Raw genomic sequence first — 10894 nt, 5'->3', positions numbered from 1 at the left:
AAAGAAAACATTCTTTCCATTCTTAGCTACCTACTGTCCCCTCTCACTGAATCTCTAGAATGTGAGGGCCGTGATGGCAGGGTCTTGGTCTCCTTCACTCCTGTATCTCCAGCACCTCCAACCAGCATGTAGTAAGGGCTCAAAAAAGATCTGAATGAACTGCAGACAAAATTTCAAGGGCAAACTAGTAACACAGTCAACTGTTTTATAAATAAAAAATTGGGGAGTAATCAGTGTTTGAGGTGTGTTCAAACAAAGAAATCTTAAAAGCGTAGGCAGGAATTTAGGCCATTCTGATAAAGGAATTAAGGCTAAAACAGGCAAGGATGAGAGGCTACTATGGGGTGATTATAAGCAGGGGATCACTCAAACTGGTCTGCTGATACAAGACGGGCCTCAGAGAACCCAGTTCAAGTGGTTTCTAAAACAACAGGGGAGCTCGAGAGTGAATTACAGCCTTCAATTCACTAGAGAGCCCAGTGTTATTATTTATTCTTTGTGATTAACAAAGCAGGCGGAAGTCACATTTTGTTTTGCATCCACCCCCTCACATACACATACACACACACATGTTCAGTCAGCATTTTAAATTTAGGAAGCTGACGTCAATTCAGGGGTACTACAAGTTACAATGTTCTTTCATGTATCTCAGCAAACTAATGCACCTCTTTAGTTTTTAGTGAATAAAAGGAAATTGCTTACTTCCTGTTATGATTTACCTTGAAATGGGCTTCAATAGCTCCTCGGGTAACATACTACAGTTTGAACAATGAAGATACAAATACTTGGCTAGCCTGGTAAGTCTTACTTTTCACGTTTTATATTTTAATATATATTATCCCATAATGCTAACTGCTTTCTGCATATATGATCACTTTCATCCGGGAATCTCGTAGAATGTTGTAATTACTTGTAGACAGTCCCATAAAAATGCTCCTCGTTTTTTGTTAAAGGAAACTATTAAAAACTTCTTTAAGGGAAAAAAAAATATGAGAAGGGAAATGGGAAAGTATGGGCATATAAGCGGAATGTTAACATAGGAACATGCTCTATAGGGGACTTTTTAATAAGAAGAGGACCTTCAGATGCATGGACTGAATGAATGTGTCCACACAACAGAACAGACGAACAAATGAGAAAGTAGCTCAGAGAAATAGCAAAGCTTAACAAATGAGGAAACTTGGCCGTGCCACACAGCTAATGAATGGCAGGAATCTGGACTGTCACACAACTTGAATGTGACACTCTCTGGCTTCTGTCTGGGAGTCCAGAGACCTGGACGTCTCATCTTCTACTCTTAGGGCCACCACCAACCCTGGGGCCCTGGGCAAAGTGCTGTTCCTCTAGGGTCTCTAGGCTTCTTCTGGCCCGAGAGAGGAGCATCTCAAGGCTCCCTCCACCTGTCTGTCCCTGACTTGGAGCATCTCGCAGACTTCCTCCAGTCCTGGGTGTGGTGGCGTTCCTCAGTGAACCTCCATGGCAGACCTGGCCTGTCCCCGGATTTGCACCTTGCTGCCATCACTCAAGCGTACTGAAGAGGGGCTCCTCTCAGACACGCAGCTCTAGTCCCGGCCTCTTACTTCTTCCTCTTCATTCCTGGTGACAACTTTATCGTACAGCTTGAGGACCTAATTAAACTTTTCCACAGTGTAGAGCAACTCGGGGGTATAAATTACAAAGAGGTGCAAGTCTGAAGCAGAGGCAAGTGTTATTCCTAATTTACTGTGGTTAAGGCTCAACGTCCAGTACTGGCCAACTCAGCTTCTCCCTCACCAACCCTACTGGGATCCCTAAGAATCCGAACCCTTTTATTTCTTTTCTTCAAGGTACCAATGAAATGATGCCGATGGGGCCGCGATGGTGGCAGCAGACATGGTAGGGATGGGGGAGGGAAGAGGGTTCAGATAACCTTGATAAGGTAATAGTAGGTCTGTCCACAAGATAATACTCAAAACCTATTTCTCTTTCGTGTTGGGCAGGAAGGAGTTTTACACTGTCACAGAAAAGAACGACCTGTTCCACAATTATGTGGCTACTTTATTGAAAAAAATGTTATCTGTGTGTGTGGGGGGAGGTAAGGCACAGAGACCTCCCCATACATAGGCATCGCTAGTCCCCTCTCCTCCCCCATTTCGCCTCTCTCTACCTCAGACCAGCACTCCCTGAGGGCCATGCCGCTGTGTTCTTAGCCAAGAATTTTTCAGCAGTACACCCTGTCTTTTTTTCGCCCTGACGTTCCTGTCTTTACAACTGGGGAGTGTGTGTTTTTAAAAATAGAAGTCCTCAGAGCTTCCCACAACTCCTGCCACCATGGATGGACATCTTCCCGCAGCCCAACCTTCCTTACCCCTCAGCTGAAAGCTTCAGCACACCCATCTGCATATGAAAAGGAGTTCAAGTTCATGGGATTTTAAGGGTCACTGGTCCAACCGTGACAACTATGACAAAACGTGTACCTTACTCTCTTACTGCAATCAACTGAAATACCAAAGACCCCCACACTTGCGGTAATATTTAAATGCACCCACATGTGCTTCATAGTAATTTTAGTGACTTGAACTGAGGAGACATTTTGCCACATCCCCATTTAAAGGATGAGGCCAGGAAGGGACCACATAGCTTGCCCAAAGTCACATCTATAAGTAGAACTTTTTATCTCTTCACTCCCAGCCCAAAACTGAGCAGCGACACTCCTCAGGCAAGGCCATTCCCTAGCATGGCAAGTTTTCACTTGGGCCAGAGCAACAACACACAGGGTGTAGAAACAAAGATGAAGCAATGGCAGAGAGATTTTGCAAGGGTTAAGATTTGGCTGGGATAATATATGAATTTAGGAGGGGACAGAGAAGTAAAGAAAAGCCCTAGAGGGAATGTGAATCGGAGACAATGTCACGAACTGAAGAAATAGCTGATGACATTCAATCGAACATCCAGAAGGCTGGTTTTACTTGTCTATTCCCCACTGTCCTGAATCTCCACTGGGCACAGGCTTGCAGGATATATAAAAATGACCAGAAGGCGTACCCCAGGCCTCTGCAAGTCTGACAGGGAAGCAGGACTTAAACCATAAACAACACTGAGAGAACAAATCGAAGATCCCACAAGACAAGAGGGCCACAGCTAAAGCATCCAATGCAGGCACGGGGCAGGAGAGACGACTTGCAGCTTGAAGGGTGGAGGAAGGAAAAAGGGCATTAGCAGAGGCCTCCTGGGGAAGGCAGCATTTCAGCCAGGCCTTGAAGTTAAAAAAAAAAAAAGTTTCCCAGAAACGTGTTTTTTAGTCACAGAGAAAGTTTGGGGAAGCACAACCACCTTGGCTAGACGACACCTCTTAAATAACTCTTCACCAGACGTCATAAGGAAGTGTGGGGAAATGCTGGCTCTCCAGCAGACCTTTATCACTGCAGCATTTATAGAAAGACTTTGGGGTACAGGTCAAAGGCAGAATATTAGAAATCAAAATTAGGCCCAGTCCACATCCCTAAAAATAACTCAAGTCTTTTTTCTGGCTGTTACCTGGGAACAATAAGGCTCAGGGGACAGTTAAGGTAAGTGTACTTTCTACATCTGTTTGCTGATTCAGAACATCTCTCTCAGCCTGAAGGGCTTCTTGTTTGCGATGCAGCTTTCTCTATAACCGGATTGATAATTCCCCCACCAGAAGTAGCAATATCTTTAGAATTGGGACACAGCACTGCTGTGCCTAATAGGGGAGCAGAGGGTGGGTAAGGAGAGCAGCAATGAAGATAAAGGAAATAAATCTACCCAAAGTTTCTGGTTTAGAGGCCAAGGTTGTCAGGATAGGTGATGAAACATTACCAAAGCTCTTGCTTCTTGGTCTGAGACATGCAACTTTAAACAGTGTGCAACATGATTTGTGCCACGGATAAAAACCACACTGGGCTTCAAGTTAACATGATATGTTGCTGGACCAAAACTCTGGAAAAGTATGGAAAACATTTCTCTTGTGGTTTTTCCTGTCGTTTTACCGTTCAACGTCGAAGATGTTTGAAAAAGCGGTGGGATTAAAATTATGCTCTGTTTGTTAGGCTTCTGTGAACGCGTCATCCTTCAGTCAAGGAAACAAATTAGGATGTGGGCGGCTGCCCTCACTTTAAATAAACTGCCTTGGGATCGTCCTTGCCCAGAGTCAGACCTGGCAAAGGCTCTGAGGCAGCTCTGTGCAAGACAAAAGATAAGAACAAACTCTGCAGCGGCTAATTACTGCCCGGTGACCCCCAGGCACTGCCCCCACAGGAACCTGGCTGTTAACATTATCACCCTGTGGATTCCATGAGTCAGTTCTTAGAAGAGTCTACCTGTGATGAAATTCGATGATCTCCTCGGTGAAGACAGCCAACATTTCCACAAAAAGAAAAAATTCTTTTCAAAAGGGTTTTTAAGAGAAAGTACTAGAAGCCACTCAACAAAAAAACACCACAGCAGAGCATCTCTCTAACCCAAGACTCACGTCTATTGGTAGTCATAAAGGTAATCATGGGCAGTTATCACTTCTAAAATTCAGTTGAACACCAAACTGCCAGGCAATTGGTCAGAATCAAACCAAACCAACAAAAGCTAATTTCAAAGCATGACACCCTGAAATGTAGTATTTCATGTATATTTACATGTACACCCATCCTTCCTAGGTTCTGTTAGGCCCCTTTGTAAGGCAACCTCATTTGGGACACTGCTAAGAATCAATGATAAGGTGCCAGCCTGGGGCAAGTGGTTAAGTTTGTGCACTCTGCTTCAGTGGCCCGGGGTTCGTTGGTTCTGATCCCGGGCAGGGACCTACACACCACTCATTAAGCCACATAGAAGAATTACAATGACCTACAACGAGGATATACAACTATGTACTCTGGCTTTGGGGAGAGGAAAAAACAAAAGGAAGATTGGCAACAGATGTTAGCTCAGGGCCAATCTTCCTCAAAAAAAAAAAAAAAAGGAATCAATGATAGCCACTTCCTTCTCTGTCTGCTCAGATAATTTTATTTATACATTAAACATAGAAGAATCTAAAGTACATACTTTAAACACCTTTCTGGTTGAGATGGCACACTTTGACTTAGCAGTAAAACTGGATCATTATATGCTGAACAAACCCTGGTTATATGATGGACGAGCTTTGATATGTTCCCCTTGCCCCACCTTCATAACAGCAACAAATTCAAGAAAGAACCCTTTAAGCTTCCTGCAATTAAAATGGATAATGGCCATTTACAATTAAAAAAATCACCACATAGTTCATTTGACTTCTTTGACTTTCAAGTTCATCCTCTACAGAATAGGCATGCTGGTAGCCAGCTACAGGCTCAATTTTGGTATGAATGAAATAAAATATTAGCTATGAAGACACCTTGTGAGCTATTGTACAAAACTGTGCATTACTGTGAGGATCCTTATAATGGCTTCAATTCCCACTCTGAATTTGAATCCTCCATCTGCCAGATTACTCTCAAATTGCTTTTGTTCATGAATTGCTCAAAACTTCTGAGAGACAAGCCTCCAAAACACTGTATAAAATATTCATGCAGCCTGGGAGTCAAGTCTTTCTACCATCTCCAACTTGATCTTCCGAAAATTCTCCCCAACTGGAACCTCTTGCCCTGGGCAACCAGGTCAAAATAGGTACACTGGTCCTCCCACAGGTTCTTCAGCTTCACAGGTCCCTGCCATCTCAGGGCTTTCTTCTGATCTCGGATGATGATCAGCACCCCCACACCCATCCTCCTCCAGCAGCAACCCTACCCCATCTTGAAGCCCTTATCAACCCAAGGACCCAAGAGAGCTTACCCTAATCTCTCCGTGTTTCACATGGCCTCTGCTATTTGCTATTCATATGTTTAAATGGTTAGGTACATTCTTTCTTTCTTTCTTTATTTTTTTGAGGAAGATTAGCCCTGAGCTAACATCTGCTGCCAATCCTCCTCTTTTTGCTGAGGAAGACTGCCCTGAGCTCACATCCATGCCCATCTTCCTCTACTTTTTATATGTGGGACGCCTGCCATAGCATGGCTTGCCAAGCGGTGCCATGTCTGCACCCGGGATCCGAACTGGCAAACCCCGGGCTGCCAAAGTGGAATGTGTGAAGTTAACTGCTGCGCCACCAGGACAGCCCCAGGTACATTCTTTAAAACACACAAGTTCTCAATTGCTGATCATTTATGTTTTACAGAATTTTGGACTTGGCTTAATAGCATTCTAGTACATGTAGGATACAGCACAACAATAAACTACAAAAGAGTTGCAAATATTTGCAAAGCTATTATATGCCCAGTTCAACAAAGCACAGGGAGAAGAGATGGGAGAGAGCTTTCCTCATGGACAGTCAATTTCCAAGTTCAATGACATCTCCCAGGGGATGGTAAAAACTAGAATATACAACATGAAGGAGGTAAAGAAATATACAGCCATCCCACACATGGAAAATCACAATCTAAATACAAACGGACAGAGAATTTCCTTTGGACTACTGTTAGCCTGTAAACCAACTTATCCCAATCCATTTGGTCAGAGATTTTTTTCTATTTTTAAGTAATTTTAACTCCCAAATTCTGAATTCAGTATAAAAAAAAAAAAACAGAAGGAGGAGTTATAATTATATTTAATGGTTTTTAAACTTGAAATGTATTTCAACTTCTGTGGATTCCATTCATCAATTTACAAAAGGGCCAACTCATATTTAAATTAGATCAGTTTCTAAAAAGTTTCTAAAACATGACTGTTTGCATAGAAGTAGATGATATGTTGGTAACAGACTGATGGTCAAGCTGATGCTTCCACATCTAAACCTACAACAGAACATTGTGATATTTTTAAAGGTTTTACATCATAGAGACATATAGCCTGATTATAACTGTCTGAATGTCCTGGAAGTCTTATATTTCTAATAAAATATCACAATTCATGGTAGCCTCCAGTTACATAATAATGTATTAAAAATCCAGAAGTCTAGAAGGGCATCATTTACGACAAAGTTTCAGTCAAAAATCCCATATTCCATATCTAAAGCATTCTTCCAAATGAGTGAATTAATGAGTGGTTTATACCCAACATTCGAAACACCCAGCTATTTAGCTCCTGAATTTCATCAGCTCTATTATATGTTTTGCTAAAGTTTAATTACTCAAGTATCTTTATCTTTAGGACTTGTATTACTAAAAAGCTCTCTTTAACATAACCTGAACACTTTCAAGGAAAACTACTATATTAATACGAGAAAAAATAAAGTCATAATAAACAGTAATAAAGTTGTAAAGTTTTCCAAACTCAGGTTGCAAGGTCCCATTTAACTTGGTGATAAATATCTTAGGCAAATAAATATGCTATCTTTCACAATGACTCTGAGAGAACTAAGTTTTAGACTTCCATATTCCCTGGTAAATATAAAGTCACGATTTTCTATGTAGAAAAAATAAACACCCCTGGCCTTCCTAAAAACTCTACCAAATTACTTACCACCTTCTGCATTTTCTATTCCCAACTACTTATGGAATGACCCATGACTTTAGTAACTGACTAGAGACAAAATTTCCATAATACAAACTCTTTCAAAGATGACAGAAAATTCAGCATCCTCTATTGGTCAAAAACAATCCACAGAACACATTTAAGGAAAAGGAGCAATTCACAAGACAATTCTTTTATATAAAAAAGTGACAAGAAAAAAAAGAAGCAGCTCCCAAATGTGGCTTTTGACATTAGGGAAATTTTCTCATCAGTTCGCCAGAAATACTGCAGAAGAGAAGTGTGACTCATTTATAGAGAGCTTTCTAAGGCCACTCATGTTAAGCAACAAATTGTCCATGACTTCCCTTAAAATTGTCTTGACCAGAAACAGCGAGAATCAAAACTTCTGGTGGTTAAATCAGGACCTACCAACACACCCTCAATATACTAGCGCTGGGAAACGCTCCTTAGCATTATATCTGTGACAATTCAGTTGTTCTCATGGCAGCGTGTCAAGATGTCATAAATAGTGATTTATTATTTCTCGGGAGTATCAAAAACCTGCTGACCTAGGAGAGTTTGACAAACAAAGGCCTTGTTTACAAAGGAAGACTTCTAAAGGGGAAAAAAAAACCATGAAAACACTGGAGGACAGCACCACTTTTATAATTTATGAAAGTTTTCTGATTTATGGTCTTGCTCCAATACATAATAAGGCCTTAAAATGAAATGTCAGAATGTTACAGTAATATAAGGCGGGTATCACAATTATCTCCCAGCAAAGAGTCAGATGTTCTTTTATACTGGTCTGTAAAATGACCTATCTTAAACCTAATCAAAGAAAAAGTTTTAAATAATTATTTGCCAAAGTGTTACTTTCTAGTTATACTGTCAGAAATGTTTTAAACATAATTCAAGCATTAACAATATAATACAAGCAGAGGTAATTTTTTTTTTTTTGGTCAATTCCTAGCCTCAGGTGTTGGTCAAAGCACTTTTCAAGAAACTTGACGAGAGAAATGCTCAAAAACCACTTTAAAAACGAACAAGAGAAAAGATCTAAGGCTGCTTTGAACACACTCTTGTGGTGAATATTTTCTGTGAAATACCACAGTGCAGTGAGGTCCCGAAGCTGGGATGGAACTGATGTCACTCACAGGAGAAGGGCCACATCGAAGGAAGCACTCGCTCTCCTGTGCCAATTCTTCCAGGGTTCTCAGACCCCCAAATCCTAATTTATTTCACAGCGTTCTTTACCAATACGGCATCTCTCTTTAATGCCCCCAACAAAGTAGATGGACCTCAGTCTACAGGTTTGCTTTTTTCCCTCAGTCCACTTTCAATCAACATTTTTTTGCACCTAATAGGCATCTCCAAACCCCCTTTCCAAGAGCAGACATTTGAGTTGTCAGGGAGCTTAAAAAAAAAAAAGTCCAGGAGAATAAAAGGGCAATTAGATTCCTAAAAGAGAAAGTGTGCCTCAATTTGCATAACAATGCACCAACTGGGATTCAAACCTGCCACACCTCTTAACACCACCAATGCGCTAGAAGTAGGCTGGAAGCCGACCAAGTCTAGCGTTGGCAAACAAGCCAGGGGTAGTGGTCCCCCAAATAACTAGTGGAAGGTATTACTGAAACATTCGAATGTGCATATATCAGTATATACTTATATATACACACGACATTGGGGATGGCTTTTATTTTAGTACAGCTCTCAAGGGTTTCTGAGTCGTAGATGGTTAGACAGGAATTTTCTTCTATTCAACTCGCAAGCAACAATCTTTCTGTTCATACAAGCATTCTGTTCCTACAAATATGGCACAACCAGGTGTAAATTAAAAAGTCCTTTGGAAAGGAATTTTAAAACTTAACTCTGCTATTGGTAACGCAGAGACGGTAAAAATAACCACTCGATGTAGTTAGACAAACGTGTCTCCTTAACGTGCTCCTTGTTATCACATTACACATCCTAGGAACACAGCCTACATAATGACCAAGAAACAATGATGACACCTCTCCAGAAAATACTAACCCGGGTCCCTTTACTTTTTCAAAAGCACCAACCTCCATCAGGTTAGGGAGGAGCGAGAAAAGGCGACAACCTTGCAAAACTCTCCCAAAAGTTACATAAACAAAGGAAGGGAGAAGCCCAGTGTGGGCTTTGCACCCATGTGCTACTAAATTACATAACAACCGGTGCAGACAGGAAAGAAGGAATGAATTCTGCACAACACCCCCACTTCCCTCGACTCCCAAGCCTGTCTCCTTCTCTTAAAAAATCCCAATGCCTGGTAAGACCAAGTGGACGACTTTGAATATTTATGTTATTGCTGGAGTAAATCCTGCGAGAGTTGGAGGGACGTTTAGGCCCGAAGTTTGAATGTGCAACAGCCCCAAGACGCAGCGACTCCAGTCTCTGGACCCGAAGGAGAAAGAACTGACAAGCGACAGCAGCCAGCAAGGCCTTCTTCCTCCCCCTCACGGTGCCTCCCGCTGGAAAGTTTTCCACGCGATCGATCGGAGGGCAGGGAGCCCGAGTCCCCCGCCCGCCTGACTTTGCAGGAAAGGCGAGCCGGAGCCCGGAGGGGGCCGGCAGGGAAAGAGCTGGAAAGCTCCGCACGCAGCGGGCGGCGGCGGCGCAGGCTCCTTACCTGGGGGACGCCGAACAAAAAGAGGCGCGGGGCTCGCCGAGCCTGCAGCGGCGGCGCGGCCCGCGGCCCGGAGCCGGGCTCCCCGCCGGAGCCCTAGGCCCGCGCCCGAGCTCGCGGCCCGGCCCCCGCCGCCGCCGCCGCTTCCTCCCTCGCGCGCGTCATGTCACGGCGATCAAACATGTCTGTGTGCGCTTCGCCGCTGTGACTTCCTGATTCTCTGCCGCTCGCGCGCGCACACTCACACTCACACTCACGGCCACATGCACACGCCACCCCCGCCTGCCCCCGCCACCAAACCTCGCCTCGTCCTCCCGGGGCTCCCGGGGAGGGCGCGGGCAGGAGCGGCTGCCGGCGCCGCTGCTCCCGACGCACTGGCCCCGGCGCGCACAACACACACTCACACTCACGCGCAGACACACTCGCGGCGGCCCCGAGGGCGCGTAGACGCGAGCCGCAGGAGCTCGCCGCCCCCTTCCAACCCACCCCACCCTACTTAGCAGCCCTGCCAAACTTTTTTTTTCCTGCCTGATCCGCGTCCAACTTCCCTCCACCCCCAGCCCCCACCCCCAGCAGTCCGGCCAGCCCGGCGCTCACCAGGATCTGCCGCAAACGGCAACCCGGATAAAAATAATAATGCAATCCAGGCGGCGGAGGCGGGGGCGAGCGCGCAGACACTGGCAGGAGGCGATTTCCCCGCGTGTACCGGAAACCGGCCCGAGTGCCCGGACCAGGGCGCGGGTGTCCCCTGGAGCCCGCACTGCTGCGCCCCGCCCCGCGCGGTGCAAC

General features: G+C 44.3%; 1 protein-coding gene across 6 annotated transcripts in view; it reads right to left on the bottom strand.

Annotated features, from left to right (window-relative positions):
- Window positions 1–10894, bottom strand: part of SMARCA2 (SWI/SNF related BAF chromatin remodeling complex subunit ATPase 2) — a 166772-nt gene that overhangs the window by 154099 nt on the left and 1779 nt on the right. Inside the window, exon 1 of one of the 6 annotated variants that reach the window (XM_070590091.1) lies at window positions 10703–10854. The exons of 3 other annotated variants lie outside the window; for them this stretch is intronic. The gene's annotated coding sequence lies outside the window, so the exon portion shown is untranslated. Of the gene's footprint in view, window positions 1–10108; window positions 10251–10405; window positions 10500–10702; window positions 10855–10894 lie in introns of those variants that run through there. 2 more of the 6 variants (XM_070590090.1, XM_070590088.1) reach the window with 2 other exon arrangements.

The sequence above is a fragment of the Equus przewalskii genome, chromosome 22 (assembly GCF_037783145.1).
Source record: "Equus przewalskii isolate Varuska chromosome 22, EquPr2, whole genome shotgun sequence".
In the NCBI taxonomy this organism is placed as follows: Eukaryota; Metazoa; Chordata; class Mammalia; order Perissodactyla; family Equidae; genus Equus; species Equus przewalskii.
Note: the sequence above shows the minus strand (reverse complement) of the source record. Positions and strands in the feature narration are given on the sequence as shown.